At 41.5% G+C, this 17003-nt stretch overlaps 1 long non-coding RNA gene across 1 annotated transcript in view; it reads left to right on the top strand.

The window, feature by feature from the left end:
- Positions 1 to 14551, top strand: part of LOC140707797 (uncharacterized) — a 52363-nt gene extending 37812 nt beyond the window's left edge. The window contains exons 2-4 of the long non-coding RNA XR_012087978.2: positions 5681 to 5755; positions 8597 to 8878; positions 12854 to 14551. This is a non-coding gene — a long non-coding RNA (uncharacterized LOC140707797). The remainder of the gene's footprint in view (positions 1 to 5680; positions 5756 to 8596; positions 8879 to 12853) is intronic.
- Positions 14552 to 17003: the final 2452 nt, after the last annotated feature.

The raw sequence follows: 17003 nt of genomic DNA, 5'->3' as shown, positions 1-17003 counted from the left end.
CCCTAGCGTGAGTTTTCAGGATGCTCGTAATATAAGCCCTACCCCAAGAATAAGCCCTAGTTAAGTAAAACCCTGCCCCACCGTTGTGCAGCAACTAGAAGAAGATGGCATGACTGTATTTGAACAAATGTAGATGGTTGTAGATGAAAATAATTAACCATCCCCTGAAAATAAGCCCTAATACATTTTTTGGAGCAAAAATTAATGTAAGACCCTGTCATTTGGGGGGAAACACGGTAGAATCTGGAGATCATATCCGTCAAGCTAAATTTACCATCCTTACTTTGGAAGAAAAGAAGAAAAGTGTTTCAGTGACCAGAGAAACGGAACTAACTTGTCTTTGAATTTCCTTTCAAGTGTCCATAGAATAGATGTGCTCTCCAAAGCTTGAAAATGTTCCTTTTCTCAACTACAAGACCATCATCCCACAGTCAGCATGGTCTTGGCAGGGGAATTCTGGGAATAATAATCCAACACACATACCTGAACTTTTCCAAGCTACAGAAAAGACTATCTGCTGTGCCCAGATGGCATATGATCCAACAGTTCCATTCTGGAACTGGGGCAGACTGGCTGTTGTGTTCTACGCCCTGCCCAAAGAGGCAGAACCAGATTGGTCATGGAGCTATGATCCCTCCATCTACAGCCATATGTGCTTGGTCCTGGCTGGTTCTTGTGGGCTCTTTTACTAAGTTTGCACACACGGCACAGCTTATCCCGATCTCCTCTCTTGACTCCGGGCTGTTTTGTTGTGCCAGCATAATACTAGCATAATATGCATACGAACATTGGCTCACTGAACCAGTGAGCCCTAGTGGCACCTTGGAACAGGCTAAGATAGCTATCCCAAGTTTAAAGCCAGCTCACAAATCAGAATCCAACTTTCTTATCCCTCAGCAATTTCCCCCCTCAGACTGTCTTCTCACAAGGAGACCTGGGGGAATCACAGTGATTGCCTGAGCCTTTATCTAACATCCGGACACCTGACCACCCTAGTAGATAAGCTACAGCCAAATAAATAAATGTGGAAAATAAATATTGAAAGTAGACGCGTGCATTAGTTTTTATTAGGACTCTATATCTCAGAATTCTCCATTCTGGGAGTTTTGAGATCATACAGGCCAGTTCACTGTAGGAAAAGGAAGCTGTCCCCCCCCCCCCCCGCTTCCCATGATTTCTGGGAATTCCTAGGAAGCAGTAGGAGCACTTTTCTCTTTCAACAGGAAGGGTAGCCCCAAGCAAAGCCTATCTTGAGTCCTTCCAGCCCAGCCTTCCTCCACCTGCAGGCGAAATGCCTAGAATGGACCCTAATCTCCAATTCCTATAGCAATCACATATTTGATGCAACTAGGCTTGCTGGCTGGATAGCTCAGTGGTTTAGGCATCTGGCTGCAGAACCGGATGTTTGGAAGTTCGATTCCCACTGCACCTCCTGGGAGAAAAGCCAGCCTGTGTGGCCTTAGGCAAGCTGCACAGTCCCAGGGTGTCCCCAGAAGAAGGGCCTGGGAAACCACTTGTATTGTCTACCTAGAAAACCCTGGAACAGGTAATCATAAATCAGAATTTACTGGATGGCATGCTATGAGGATGAAGAAGAAAAAACAAGAAGAGGAGGAGGAGGAGGAGTCCAGCCTGGGACAAGATACATTATCTCAGTCCGACCCATCTTGCCTGTTATGAGCAGAGAAAAAGAGGGGAGAAAAACACAATCTTGTACCCCTCCTTTCTAAAAAACGTTAATAGATAAATATAACTAATAAACAGATAAGTTATCACTTAAATGAACCTGAGATGTGAAAGCACATGAATGCAACTTGATAAAGACATGTAGATCATTTAAATCAACAGCAAAGAGGGGAGCAGGAGAAAACAATTCAGCTTTAAATTGCTAGAGCTTCAAGGGTAGATAAGCTTCAGTGCATACTGGAGAGACGGTGTCTTTAAGCAGGTTGACGTGGTCAGGCAGAAGACTCAACTCAGCAACCACGACTTGCCACCCCTCCATCACTGTCAATAAGCAAGATGGAAGGTCCTTACATCATTTCATTTACTATTTCAATGATTACATAGCTCATTGCCTTCCCATTGTTTCAGTGATGGATTTAATTAACTCCCAATTAATCACAAGGGGCGATATTTAATGCTCAGCCCGGCTCTGAGCATGGTGTCACAGACCAAAGAATATATTTTGAAGGCTTCAGTAATCAGGAGGTCATGGAAGATAGATGCTCTCCACTGGAAGACAGCGGAAGAAGATAAATTTGTCTTGTCCATCCCGCTCTGACTAACTGTTTTAGGATAATTGTTTTGCATCCAGATTATAACTTTGCAAAAAAAAGCCAACCATGCACCTGCAGCAAGACAAAGAGACAAAAGGTGATAAATAGGTCTCTGTTCAAAGAGACTTCACCTGCTGATGATTCTTATCAGAAGTCAGCTGTGATGAACTGATAGAGGTATTTTGTTTGTGCTTTGCAGTTGCTTAAGGTCTCAGTTTGTGGGCATAATAAAGTATCTTTTATAGAAATCACAGAATCAAGGGATAAAAGTAAATACTAAGTAGAATTACCATCATATTATCACGATTACAAGCGCAACAGAGATTAGAGCAGGGCTTCTGCCAAACGTCTCTGAATCCTACGTCTTCCGAGCACAAGTAATGTAAGGAATGTCAACATTCAAAGCGTGACTAGAGATGGAAAGGAGGACAGAGTGCTGTGACATGAATAAAGGGGTGGAGAGTTTGCAGGTCCTTAAAATGTTTTCAGGTCCTTAAAATGTTGTGTGGGACGTGGCGGCGCTGTGGGTTAAACCTCAGAAGCCTCTGTGCTGCAAGATTGGAAGACCAGCAGTCATAAGATCGAATCCACGCGATGGAGTGAGCTCCCATCACTTGTCCCAGCTCCTGCCAACCTAGAAATTCAAAAGCATTTAAAAAACGGGAGTAGATAAATAGGTACTACCATGGTGGGAAAGTAACGGCGTTCCATGTCTAGTCACGCTGGTCACGTGACCACGGAAACTGTCGATGGACAAACGCTGGCTCTACGTCTTGGAAATGGGGATGAGCATCATGCCCTAGAGTCAGACACGACTCAAGGGGAACCTTTAACTTTACCTAAAATGTTGCTGAATCCCAGCTTTCATCAGTCCCATCATTTCAGCCAATACTCCAGCATCATAGGAACTGTAGTTCACCAACATCTGTAGAAAATTGTATAGAATACTTTGGCTGACACCATCGCCTGCAAGGGGCATATTTTGTTGGTGATATTTTCAGATATGCTAACGGGGGGAGGCTCAGCAGTTTGGTCCAGCAGCTATTTAGAGATACGTATAAATCCCTTAATCCAGTGGTCCCCAACCTTGGGTAATCCAGGTGTATTTGGACTGCAGTTCCCAGAAGCCTTCACCACCAACTATGCTGGACAAGGTTCCTGGTAGCTGCAGTCCAAGAACTCTTGGGTTACCCAAGGTTGGGGATCACTGCCTTAATCCAATGACCGGCTGGAGGTGATGGGATTTATAGTTCAACGTATCTGGAAAGCACCAGAATTGGGAAGACTTGAAGTGTGATTAATTAACAACTCATTCATACATGTATTTCTACTGTTCAGATGCATTTCCCCCCCCCCCAATACCTATCCCTGGCAACATGTATACTGTTCACTTACTGTTCCAATATCATGGATTATTTAAAGAAACAATGGCAGAAAACTCAAAGAATCCACATCAAAATTGCCTCTTAAAAATGCTTTAAAATGCACTTTAAAAATACAGTAACTTTCAAAAATATCTGGAGTACGTTCCTTCTGATACTAACACAGCTACTCCTGTTGTCGCTTGTAATGTTATTTTCTAACGTAACTCCATCATGACCACATGATCTTCCTCTACCCTGAAGAGAGACATTAGACAGACCAAAGAATGAAATGTGAGAAGGGCAAACACTCGGAACTGTCACAGAAAGAAGCTTCCTATGAGTATTGACCTTGGTTTTTTTTTTCAGCAAAGGTCTAACATATTCTAGAAGCCCACGGGGGTTGCAAAAACTATAACTATGCAATATGGCATCTTGGTAGGCATAAATCAGTGTGCACATATAAGCAGGCCTGATCAAAAACAAAACAACCCAAAAAGGCTTCTAATGAAGTCAGGAGATAATGCCTCTTTCCTTGTCTCTAATATGTGAGTGCAAAGTAATTATCTTTCCAGTGACTTTAAATCTCTCTCTATGGTATATTTTTTCCCTGCCTGTCCAACATGTCTTTACAACTCCTTCATCTGGCACACAGCTGGCATGCCTCACGGCAGTTTCCTCTAAAGGGTGATTTAAAGTTGCTTTCCATCAATATTAAAACTAATGAACAAGAAGGATTGCACCGTAACAAGAAACATCTTGACATGTTGTAACTGTAAGGAACAGAACGTGGTCAGCTGTGCCTGGGACCGGCCACCTTGACTTAGGACTTCCACACAGCCAATCATTGACAACCTCAGAGCCCCAGGAACCTTGTTAACTTGTCGCCTCCTTACCCGGGTGCCTTCTTTCAGAAGTACATTCTGCTCTCCTCGTAATGCTTTCCCTTCTAATGCTTCCTTCATCAACACTAGCAATGCTGAAATGATGTTCAGAGAGCCCTAGGGTTCCTCAAAGCTTAGCTGAGGTTTCTCAAGAAGGAAATTCAAAATGGCTGTCTGAAAGACTGTCTGTGCACTTCTGGTGGTCTTTCCACACCATCTGTAATCCACAATGGAGCACTGTGAGTGTTCTAACACACCGCTTCTCAATCAGTATCTACTGGTGGGACAGGGAAGTACCGTATTTTTCCGTGTATAAGACTATACTTTTCTCTAAAAGCTTTAGACTAAAAATGGAGGGTCGTCTTACACACGGAAGTAAGCTGAGGAAAGAACAAAAATAATTGGGGGGGGAAAGCAGGGATCAAAGTGATCCTGCAGGGCTTTGATCCCTGCTTTCCCCTCCACTTGCTAAGTTCCACTTAGATTTCTTAATTTTGGGTTAGAAAAGTGGGGGGGGGAGCGTCTTATACATGGAGGTGTCTTATACATGGAAAATATGGTAATCTAGGCAGGATGCAAGCTTTCCATAAGATGAAGTTATGGAATTATTATTGGAACAGCATCTATTGATTAGTAGCCAAGAGGATCAAACTGCTTGTGAATAAGCCCCAAAATGGACATTAGAGCTAGCCTGTAATTTGAGATAAACATATGTTGCAGAGGGATGATTCAGACAGTCTCTTCCATGTTTGTGAAATCAGACTTCAAAGGAATCCCATGCTTCAGCCATGAAGACCAATGATCAAACACAGCAAATTAATTTACGTATTCCCAGAGGTGAGACAAACTCATGCTGTAACACTCGGATGCTTTCATTAGTTAAGGATTTTCCTCTTCTAGGTCCAGTCCATCTCTAATGGCTGTTTCTAGTGTAACAGTGAAAAAGGTGTTGCTGTTGAATAGTGGTAGTGCTTTCTGAAAGCACTACATTTATCTGGAATATATGCACTTGGGAACATTAATAACAGATTGTAAAGCCATCCAAACCAGATGAATATTTTGTACCCCTCCAAGGAACAAGAGCCCAAACCTGGTTTGTTTCTGAAAACAGATGAGAAGGCCTCTTCTCTGATTAACTATCTCTTTCTTTGACCAGGGGGCCAGAACAGTGTGCAAGGATAAATCCAGGTCATGCTCTTTGAAGTCAGATCAATAACTCAATCAGAAGCAGGTAAGGCCCAAGTTTGACTCACATGTTGTCAGTCATGGAGTTTTTAGATCAAGCAGGTGTGATCAAATCCAGTCAATCTAAGAATGACAGGGAAGATGTGGTAAAGAGACATTGATCGCCAATCTCATTAAAGTCAAAGCAATTCTTGCTAACACCTCAGAAAGCCCCCAAAGCAGACATGGAGCATGGAAATAATCAGGAATGGAAGACAAGACAGCTATCTGACATGTTTCTCTACAAAGAAATAAGTATGTGGGCATTCCATCTTTACTGTTGACAGCATCAAGCCCACGAGGTATCCAGCTTTCCCTTCAAAGGCTCTCAAGTCCTTTGAGATTTCCTCCTACGGGCCTCACAATGATCTTGTAAGGTAGGCTTCGCTAAAAGATTGTGACTTGGCTTAGAACAGCCAGTGAGTTTCATGGGCAAGTGAATTTAGGATTTACAGTTCCATGTCCAACACTTTAGGGTGCAAATCTCAGGAGCCAAGTTGGGCCGACACAATGCCTGCTGAAGCTGCACAGAATCCAACCCCTTCCATGCCTGAAGATGTTGGAAATGAGTTGGGGCTGACTTGATATTGGCTGGCATCATGGCTGTGAGACGAGGCTGAGGTTTGAATTTGGTGTAACTCAGTTCTACCCCAGTCTTCCATTTCTCCCCTTGGCTCTTCTACCAGTTGTTCTGCTAACTGATCTTAGATCCAGTTATGCCGGCAGACATGAACTCAGCCATTACAAGATCATGATGCCCATTCCAAGTGGTATATCTTTGGGTTTTGGTTTGTGCTGTTATACCACATTGGGTCTCAGCAGAACCATGAAACCAGTGCAACTTCTGTAAGTAGGGACTAACAGATCTCATCAATGGGCTGTATTTAGTTGATACTAGCCCATTATTTGAGGAAGTGGACTTGTCCAAGAACACTCGCATTAAAACACAGCAGTTAGTCTTTAAGGTGTCACAATGTGGGTGTCTCTTTATTCTTTACTTTTTTGTTTTTGCTTGATGTGCTAGCCTAGTATTAGCATTTTTTTTCATAAATCCCATTATTACATGACTGCTGAGTCATGTAACTGGTGTATAACAGCAAATACCTATGACAATTTCATAACTTGCAGGAATTCACACTGGAGGCATTACACTGTTGGGCATAACTAACAATATTCTAGGTATTTACGCATATTTTAAATCCATTGGCAGAAGCTGCCAGATGAGACATAGATAGATAAATAGATGGAGCGATCACAATATCCTTTAGATGGATTTTTTTTCCAGACGGCTTGGGGTGAGATCATGTGTTCATGAGAATATACACAGAAGAAAAAGCTAGCTCGTGATTATGGGGAAGGTAGTCAAGTGCACTAGCTTAAGAAGCAGTGATATGAAGAGTGCTTTCCATGACTATGTTTTTTTAAACATTTTACTCAACAAAAGGATGTCTCCGGGACCATCAGGAAGACTAAGAGATTTCATGGAGCAGAAGTTCTTTGCCCTTTTTCCTGTGTAAGACCACTTCTCGCTCTTTGTTCTTCTTCTCAGTTTCAGGCTTTTATACTCATTAGCTTCAAGTGGATGTGCTAATCAATGCAGGGGACTGTTCAGAATCAAGTGACCAGAATAAGACAAAAAGCAACAAAGTGATCCAGAAATCCTGCAGAAGATAACACTTCGGACGCAAGCCGTACAGGACTAGCAAACTTAGGGTGTGACTGGATGACCAAACTGGAGCAGGCTGGATTGAGCTAAATAGGGCCTCTTGAGGTTGCATAGAGGTACTATTTATTTATTTATTTATTTATTTATTTATTTATTTATTTATTTATTTATTTATTCATTCATTCATTCATTCATTCATTCATTCATTCATTCATTCATTTATTTATTTATTTATTTATTTATTTATTTATTTATACCCCATCTATCTAGTCATTTCAACCACTCTAGGCGGCTTACAACATAAAGGATAACAAGTTCAAGAAAAATTTATAACAATTAATTAATTAAATGATTCTGCAATTTTATTAAATTTAATTAAATTGCAATTGCAATTTTGGTGCAATCCTTGCATTCACATGCAAGGAGCAGGTGGATTGGGGCCAGGAAGTTATACTGCACTTCAAGCAACCTATTTACCCAATTCCTCCCTTTAAAGGGAAAGGGGGGTGGAAGATACAAAACGAAAACAAAGAGCCCCCTTATTGTCCCCTCCTAGCTCCTCCTCCAATTGTTCTAAGTAGCATAGTACAACAGTACTATCTTACAAGGGCTTTAAAAAAATATTTGCTTCTTCTCTCTCCTTTACCATGGGGGAGTGGTGAGAAGATTTCAGTTTCCCAAGAAGCAGCTTAAGCCCTCTCCTTTGGTTCAATCCCAGTGATCACACATGCGGGAACCAAACCAAAATGGAGTGATCCTAATTGTACCAAATGACAGTAGCTCTTGACAGGAAGCCATGGATATGCAAAGATCAGGGACGGGCTGACTTGTGATGGCTCATTTGTCATGTGGTAGCTTGAAACAGGAGTGAACCAGCCTGCCCCCAAACCAGACCAAACCACAGGACAAATCCCTCTGTAACTGCACCCCATCAGTCCTGCTCAGGAAGCAATAGGCAAGATTCATCTAGGTCCTGAGACAGCATCCTGCAGAGGTTGGATTATGCACAGGATTTCACGGAAAGACGCTCACGATATTCTGATGGCTGGGAAATCCCAGCTGTGGGAGGAAATAAGTTTGTGTAAATAGACCTCTGTTTATATTCTGCTCATATGTCCTTTTCTTTCTCCCTTTCTCTTTCTCCTCCTTGTACTGAGCCTACTGTTTCCTTCTTATTTCCAGGGGACTCCGGCTGTTTTCCCATTTGTATGTCATGCCATGACTGTAAGAGTCTTTCAGTGAGGGTGAGATGTATCCTGGACATCTATAGGCTTGGGACTGTCCAGGGTGCAAGAAGCCACAACTCCTGAGAAGGAACACCCAGGGCCAGTCTTTGACTCAAAGGACAACCAGGTCACGTCCACAAAAGCAGAAAAGAACAAAGACTCAGGCTAAGGATGAGGCCATTCAATGGAGTGAGAAATTCCAAAGGAGGTCTTTCCATGAATGGGGGCTTCCTCAGAAGTAAGTGTTCTCCCTGTAAACAAGCCCATTTGCACTCTACTGTGTGTTCTTAAGAATGCCTTTCCGGTGTTCTTCTATGTATATAAAGACTTACCTAATGATCAGAAAGCTTTACCAACTCAGAAATTTGACACCCTTTCCTCCCTTCAAGAAAACGTTTGCTGGAGGAGTGGGAAATTAATTTCCAGCATTTTCAGCGGCGTTCCCCAGAGTCTTTAAAAATCTCCGATTGAAATGGATGAATATGCGAGCGCCACTTATTCATGCCCTCCCATAAGCAGAGGGTAGGTGGGGGGAAACGCCTCTGAAATCTTTGTGGAAGTAATTGTAAAGGAAGTGATATGCATAACATTACTGGGACGGAGCAATAAGGCCCATAAATCAGTTCACAACCAATCCCACCGAATTAATTTTAACTCAGCAGGTTCAAATATGTGTATATTTTAAAAGAAACTGCAGTTAAAGATGGGCAACTACAGTCATAAAGAGGTGTTTTTCTCCTGTTCCAAGTGTGTCAGTTTCACAAGCAGAACCCAGATAGGTCAGAATTCAGCCGGAAAATTACAGTGATGTGAGTTAACATGCCAGCCAATGTATATATTTGCAGCTACCTGCCGAGTCATGTAACTGGTGTATAACAGCAAATACCTATGACAATTTTATTTATTTATTTATTTATTTATTTATTTATTTATTTATTTATTTATTTATTTATTTATTTATTTATTTATTTATTTATTTATTATTCATTCATTCATTTATTCATTTATTTCATTTATATCCCGCCTATCTGGTCGGGTCAGGACCACTCTAGGCGGCTATTCACACTGGAGGAATTACTCTGTTGGGCATAACTAACAATATTCTAGGTATTTACACATATTTTAAATCCTTTTTAAAAAAGTATTTAGCTCAGTGGTTCAGGTGTCTAGCTGTGGAGCCAGAGGCTGGGAGTTTGATTCCCTGCTGTGCCACCTGTGAGTAGAGCCAGCCTGTGTGGCCTTGGGCAAGCTGCACAGCCCCACAGCGCCCCTAGAGGAAGGGAAGGGTAAACCACTTCTGAGTACTGTAGTCTCTACTTAGAGCAGTGGTCCCCAACCTTGGCCCTCCAGATGTTCTTGGACTTCAACTCCCAGAAATCCTGTCCAGCAGAGGTGGTGGTGAAGGCTTCTGGGAGGTGTAGTCCAAGAACATCTGGAGGCCCAAGGTTGGGGACCACTGACTTAGAGAGCTCTGGAAAGGATTGGCATAGGACAGAATTAACTTGCCAGCACATGACTGTTATTAGGAACACCTAGCCTTAGCCTTATCTTTAAAGCCTGATACTGTCTGGGCTTGGAAGACCTAAAGGAGTGGCCATTCCAGAGCACTGAAATGCTCTTTTAAAAGAAATTCATCCTCATTGATGGCTATGTAAGAAACTTATAGCGACATTCACCATTTTTTGTTATTTGGGGGGGGAAAACCCTAGGGTTAAGAAGAGAATGGTGGATAGTTGAGGAATTGTACTTAAAAGACCTCTTCAGAAAGGTCTAGAAAGTAACTCAAAAACATATTACATCAAAAAGATGATGTTGCCCCTACTATGTATTTATGTTACATCTGACATGCAACATCATAGTACATGCGTGTGTGCTTTTATAAAAAAAGATAACACTATAGGGGATCATAGTGCTTTGAAACATGTTGCCTTCAAGGATCTTAGCCTTATAGTCTTTGATGCTTTTTAAGACTGTGCATAGAGATGAAATTTGAGAGTTTACAACTCATTGTGCAATTCTCTCACCCTTTGAAGACAATTGATGTTTAAATCTGAATCTATGGCCAGTGTCCTTCCGGGGCGTTCCATGTGCACAACTAATGGTGCCAAAGAAGATACAGTATACTATTTATAGAAGTTATACTAGTTCATAATTTGCAGCAATTCACACTGGACGAATTACACTGTTGGGCATAACTAACAATATTCTAGATGTTATTTTTTTGTGCTCAAAAGCATAATCACTTCCACAACATTAGACTTATTAAACTTCAGGTTAGTCACCATTTGGTAGTGGCAGTGGGCATCCACCCAGAGGCAGTGCCCAGAGGAGGCAGGGAAGCTGGGGTGCTGCTTCTGGGTGGGCGTCTGCCAGAGGAGGCAGGGCTGGGAACCACAAAGCACCTGTTTGTCCAAAGACAAAGGATGAACCGGCACAACCTGCCAAACCAGCAATTCAAGCCCATCTTAACAACAACAACAATAGTAACTGTTGTTGTTATTCAAAAACACCAAGCACAGTAAATCAAAATTATAAAAACATTGATACCATATAAAAGATACAAGTTTTAACCAGAAACCTAAGTATCTGTTAAATGTCGGCGCAGTATATTTGCTGGTCCTAATATTGCCAGTTTTTGTAGCTCTGATGGTACATACAAGTCCCACTCAAAAATCACAGGGCAGCTCTCCCCCTTAAAGTCCCTGAAATTCTTTCTTGCAATATTTACACCATTCCATGGAGCCTATATTTGTTAGGAAGATAAATCCCCACTTGTCTTGTTCTCATGCAATGGTGAGAAATGTCAAAAATTGCTGAAAAGATTGGTAAGATGTTCTGTATCAACAAGAGTGTTCCATTTGCAAGCATGTTCCTTACCAAAATGGTATGATTTTGCAGTTGTGTAGGGCAATAATGACCACTTCTATTTTGCTTGGAAGTTTTAAAAGTAGAATCATTGTCTGAGACTTTTTGATCCAGCAGTCAGTCCTTCTGCTTTTGTTGTGCGTTTATGTTTGTGCCTGTGTGCTCAGCGTCAGAAAGGGAAAAATTATTTTCACACAGAGAGATTTGTACATAGTCCAAAAAGCTTGACAGAAGAGAGGGGTCTGTTGTCTTTTTCTTGCACTGGAATTAACAATTCCCGTCTCAGCTGAGAATGAGAAATTAGGGAGAATTCTTCACAGCCTTAGTATAAATACAAAGTAAAAAAAGCAAACTGTGCTGCTTATATTCCAGCCCATAGTGCTTACAGTATCCTCTGGGAAGTTTACAATTGAATGATGCAGGCTACACACACACACGTACTCAATATACTGACCTAAGAAGGTCAGAAGGCTGAGTGAACTTTGAGCTGGCTACCTGGGATTGAACCCAGGTTGTAAGCAGAGTTTTGGCTGCAGTACTGCAGTTTAACCACTGTGCCACAAGGCTCTGTACAGAACACAGAAAGGTCTCTGCTTGGATCTTCATTTTGAACCCATGGAAAGTGGCAGATTTGGGCGATGTGGATGTGACAGAGGGGAAAAGACCAGAAAGTGTTCCCCTGTGCTTCTCAACACACATTGTACAAGGACAACAGTACATGCATGGCAGGAGTGCAATCGTCTTGTTGTGGGAGCCATACAACTATGAGTTTTGCAGAAAACTTTAAAGGAAGAATTTGAATGGCTTGATGGCTTGAGATCCCAACTTCTACAAAGGCAACTTAGTCACTCATTCTGAGGTTTTGGGGATAATAAAAGATAAAATCTATGCATAAAGCCTGCCGAGACCAAATGAATCACAGGAAGCAATATTTTAGGAAATGTGTTATTTCTGTGTTAAGACCACAGCCAGCCAGGAGCACAGTGGACAGGAAGACAGAAATGAAATGAGAGCCTGCATCTCATTGTGCTATTCCCTCTCCCATTGAAGAAAATTAGTGTTTAAATAGTAAATGAGGGAAGGAGATTTTTCATACCCTGAAGGGAGGGGACTTTTAATTCCTGACTTTTCTTTTGGCAAAGAAAATAATACTTGGCAAGGCAAATGGCCATCTCTAATAGTAGGAGTATGAGGAGAAATAGGAGTAGGAGCAAAAACCACAATGACAATAACAATGACAACAATATCCGTTGGACATAAAAGATTGCTTCCCTTTCTGGATTCCAGTTAAATTCATTCTCTCTCTCTCTCATTTATTTCATGCTCCTATTTTGGATCCCCCGGGTAGGTGGGGCTCGTCAGCCTTGGAAGGCAGCCCATCTAGGAGAAGGAAAACTTTCAAACCTCCACTGCCTTGTGGCTATATCCATGGATGGAAAAGGCTTTGGAAGTAAACCTCGAGGCAAAATCTGGAGGCGGAGTCCCGGAGGCAGTTCGTGTCGTTCTGCCAACCTCTGTGATGTCGCTGGAACCAGTTGTATTGGCTCTTGCCTTTCCATTGGACTATTTCAGTGACGTGGAGAGGGGGGATTTGCTGCTTGGGTAACAGCCTATCCTCCATATTATTCTACCCAGGCTTCCTGCTCTCGAGAGGACACTCATACAGAACATGTTACCATGGTCTTTCGAGACTGAAGGATGCCTAAGAAGAAGATTTTGGATCCCACATTCTTTCTAAAGCTCATGTGAAGTGCCTTGTGATCCACTAGGAGCAGTCAGCGAGAAGGCCCTATCTCCTGTTGTCACCTAACAAACCTGCAAGGTTGGTAGGACCTAAAGAAAAGTGAAACTCTCATAACACAGACAGATTCTGATGGGGAAATCTGTCCCTTCCAATAGCCTTCATCCAAGCTGCTTGGAATGATCTGTAACCAATCAATTGCTTTAAAAAAGTAACTACCTTAACTCTGGCTATGATTGAGTACAATCTTATATGTGAAAATAAGCATTTGCACACCAATCACTTGTGATGTTAAGAACCAGAGACAACTAAATTTGCATCTTAGCATGGACACCATTAATGCTGTACTCCATTGCTTTCATATGACTGTTCACACTTTCTCCGTCTTCACCATGATGCAGTGAATCAGACACAGAGAGGTTATGTAGTGAACCGAGTGGAGTAGGGTTGGTAACTGAAGAAGATACTATCCTATTTTTCACTCTGATCATAGAATCATAGAATAATTGAGTTAGAAGGGGCCTGTAAGGCTATCAAGTCCAATCCCCTGCTCAAGACAGGAATCAAAATCCAAGCAGATTTGACAGATGGTTATCCAGTTTTCTCCTGAATGCTTCCAGCATTGGAGGTAACCAACCAACTAAGTATTGTTTTTAAAAACTCAGACATAAATTGCCAGAATATTGCAATGATTTTGTCTAAAACGCCAAATAATTGTTAACCAAAACAATGAAGAAACCAGGAAATAAAAACATGCCATAATTACATCCATGGCAGATTGAATTGTATTCTTTTTGTGCAGTTGAAGGAGGGATTTTTTTTTTCTGAAGGGAGGGTTTGAGTTCTGGCATTCTCTCCATTTGTCAAACAGATGGAAGGGCTTTGTACTATAAACTATTATAGCATGACATAACATCAACATGTTGAAGTGCGAATTATATACAATGTAACCCATATTGCAGGTCACTTTCCTAAAACTCAAGAAAAATAATGTCCAATTGGGGAGAAAAAGCACAGAATAAGCACCATCTATAAATATCAGGAGGCAGATCAATCACATACTTGCTTGAGTTTTTTTTAAAAATGATACTACTCAAAATTGGATGCAGACGTCCAGCCACAAATACAGCCAGTTGCTGAAGTTCTGGGTGCTGTCATTTCTACAGGAAAAGGGCAAAGGAAGACAGAGAGCTAAGGAAGGGGAGGGGGTGGAATTCCATGTCCTTGGGTTTTAGGAGTCTTTGATACTTTTCTCAAATCTGCAGTGAGCATTGCAACCCAGTGTTTTTTTTTTTCTGGATCAAACTTCAAAGAGTTTCTGCACATGCACAGAGTATGCATTTTAACTCCAAAGCTATTTTGAGCTCAATGTGAAATAACAATTAGTGTTTATACACAGCTACAGAAACGATCCTAGCGGGGTGTTTTGTTGTTATTATGATTGTTTTTAAAGCATGCAGTTGAATCCAAAACATGTAATTGGAATAAAATTTGTGCAGTTGGGATAAAATGTGCACAGTTAGAAAGTGTCAAATGTGCAGTTGGAGAAAGAGAGAAAAGAATTAGAAATGTTATACTGATCTGTTTAGGAAGAACCTGAACAATAATAATATAATAATAACAATCTTTAGAGATTCGCATGAAACACCCGTTATATATATATTATATATATGTAACCAATCAATAATATATATGTAACCAACCAATAATAATAAATAGACGACTCTCCTGTGAGACACCTTTTGCGGAAAATATATATATGTCTCACAGGAGAGTCCTCTATTTATTATTATTGGTTGGTCACATTTATATCCTGACTTTTCTGAGGGGTGTTGCAGTTGGCCATCAAAAGCTGCCCCTGGCCAAAGGACTGAGCACCAGACACAAAGGTCAGCTGACCAATCTCATCCTCACTATGGTGAGATCTACTGTGTCCTTTACAAAGTTATGGTATTTCCCTCCTAAATTGGCATATCCCAGTTGTGTGTATGCCCATGCCTACTTCTTTTGGTGATGTTATAGGGCATTGGTAATGTCCATCCAAGGCAAATAGCCACCTGCCTAAGTATCCCCTTTTGTCGTCAGCTGCTTCCAACTGTCCACCCCGATGACAAAAAGGGGTAGGTGAACAGTGCTCTACAAAAGAATTGTCCAGCTGATAATTTCTTGTGGAGAGCTCTTGAAACATTCTCCTTCAGCAAAGTTACCTGCTGATCAGAATGAGGAGTCTCAGGCTGTGTTAAATGCCTTCAAGTCAAATCGAACTCAGGACAACCCTCATAGGGTTCCTGAGGTATGTGAGATATTTAGGACGTGATTTTACCAGTGCCGCACCAAGTGTGTTTCTCTGGACAAGAGGAGATCTGAACTCAGGTTTCCTCTTGTTTTTCACTCTATCCACTGCACCACACTATCTACATGACACAGTTACAAGGTTTGAAACCACTTCCTGTGGAATCTTGGGATTGTTGCAGTACTTAAGAGTTCTTTGTTATAGGGCTCTTGCAGCCTCGAACCTCAATGTTAGAACCTTCTACCAGAGAAGTCTAGGAACCTCACTAAACTAGATCCCAAGATTCTGTAGGACAGAGACATAAAAGTAAAAGGACCATCAAACAACTATAAACATCTGGGTAACACTCCGAATGACCCAACCACAATAGCCAATCAGCTTTATACCTGGCTATAATATAATTTCTTCTGTAGGGTTCCAGTGTGTGACAATTTAAGTTGAACAAATACTAAAAAGGGCTCTTTTATGGGTTCTTGGGCTGCAGTGTTCTCTTAAAAAATGCAAGTGGAAAGCTGTAGGATTGTGGCCTAAATGTTGCATTTTAATTAGGTACTGGTAATTAAATGGATCTGTGCTTTTAACACTGAATGTTAAAAATGAAGTGGGCACATGGTGCTAACATAATGATAAATGATCTTGGTTTTGATTCTCCAAGAATTTCCTGCTGCAACTGACCTGCCCCCCTTCATTATTCCAAGCTCAGATCTGCACACAGAGCGACTGAGTCACTCTGTAATTAATTAATTTACTAAGCACCCAAGAAACAGTGAAATACTTGTGTGAAACAGTAAAAAGATGGTAATGAAACGGTTGCGTGGAAAGAGGAGGAAAATGAAACATGAAGACAGAAATTACCTGAATAAAAGCATTATGTATGATATTATTATTTTAGAAAATATATTTATATCCCACCTTTCTGCTTATGGGTTTAAGGGGGTGTGTATTGCTTCGTACCTGCCCCCAATACATCTTCCCAACAATGTGACTGATCCAAGGAAAAGATGGTGAATTTCAATACTCCGTAAAGTCTAGTACAGCCCTGGCACATTTGAAGGGCCACAGACAGAATTGTTTTTCTATTCTGTTTTTCTGTTCCTCTGTTTGTGTTGTATCCTTGTTGGGCAGGGGGTCCTGGAACCTGAAAAAGCTCCTTAAAAAGTCATGGCCAAAAAAAAAAAGAGTTGAGCATGGCTGGTCTAGAACATAGATCTCTCCTCCTCCGTTGCATTCTCTTAACCATTGCAGGGTTCTTCACATGGAGCATTCTAGCTGGCCACCATCTTCTTCATTGTCTGTACCATTGGCTCAAATGGGCTTGCCGAGGAGATGACTCACCAAATCTCTACAGATGATCCCATGCCCATCCATGTCATCAAAGTCTCTCTCCCTCCCTCCCTCTCCTCTTCCTCCTATTTATTTTTCAAATATGCAGGGGGTGGCTAGCAATGTCAGATTTATGCACAA

Source organism: Pogona vitticeps, chromosome 5, assembly GCF_051106095.1.
Source record: "Pogona vitticeps strain Pit_001003342236 chromosome 5, PviZW2.1, whole genome shotgun sequence".
NCBI lineage: Eukaryota > Metazoa > Chordata > Lepidosauria > Squamata > Agamidae > Pogona > Pogona vitticeps.
The sequence above is the reverse complement of the archived record's forward strand: the minus strand, read 5'-3'. Positions and strand labels throughout refer to the sequence as shown.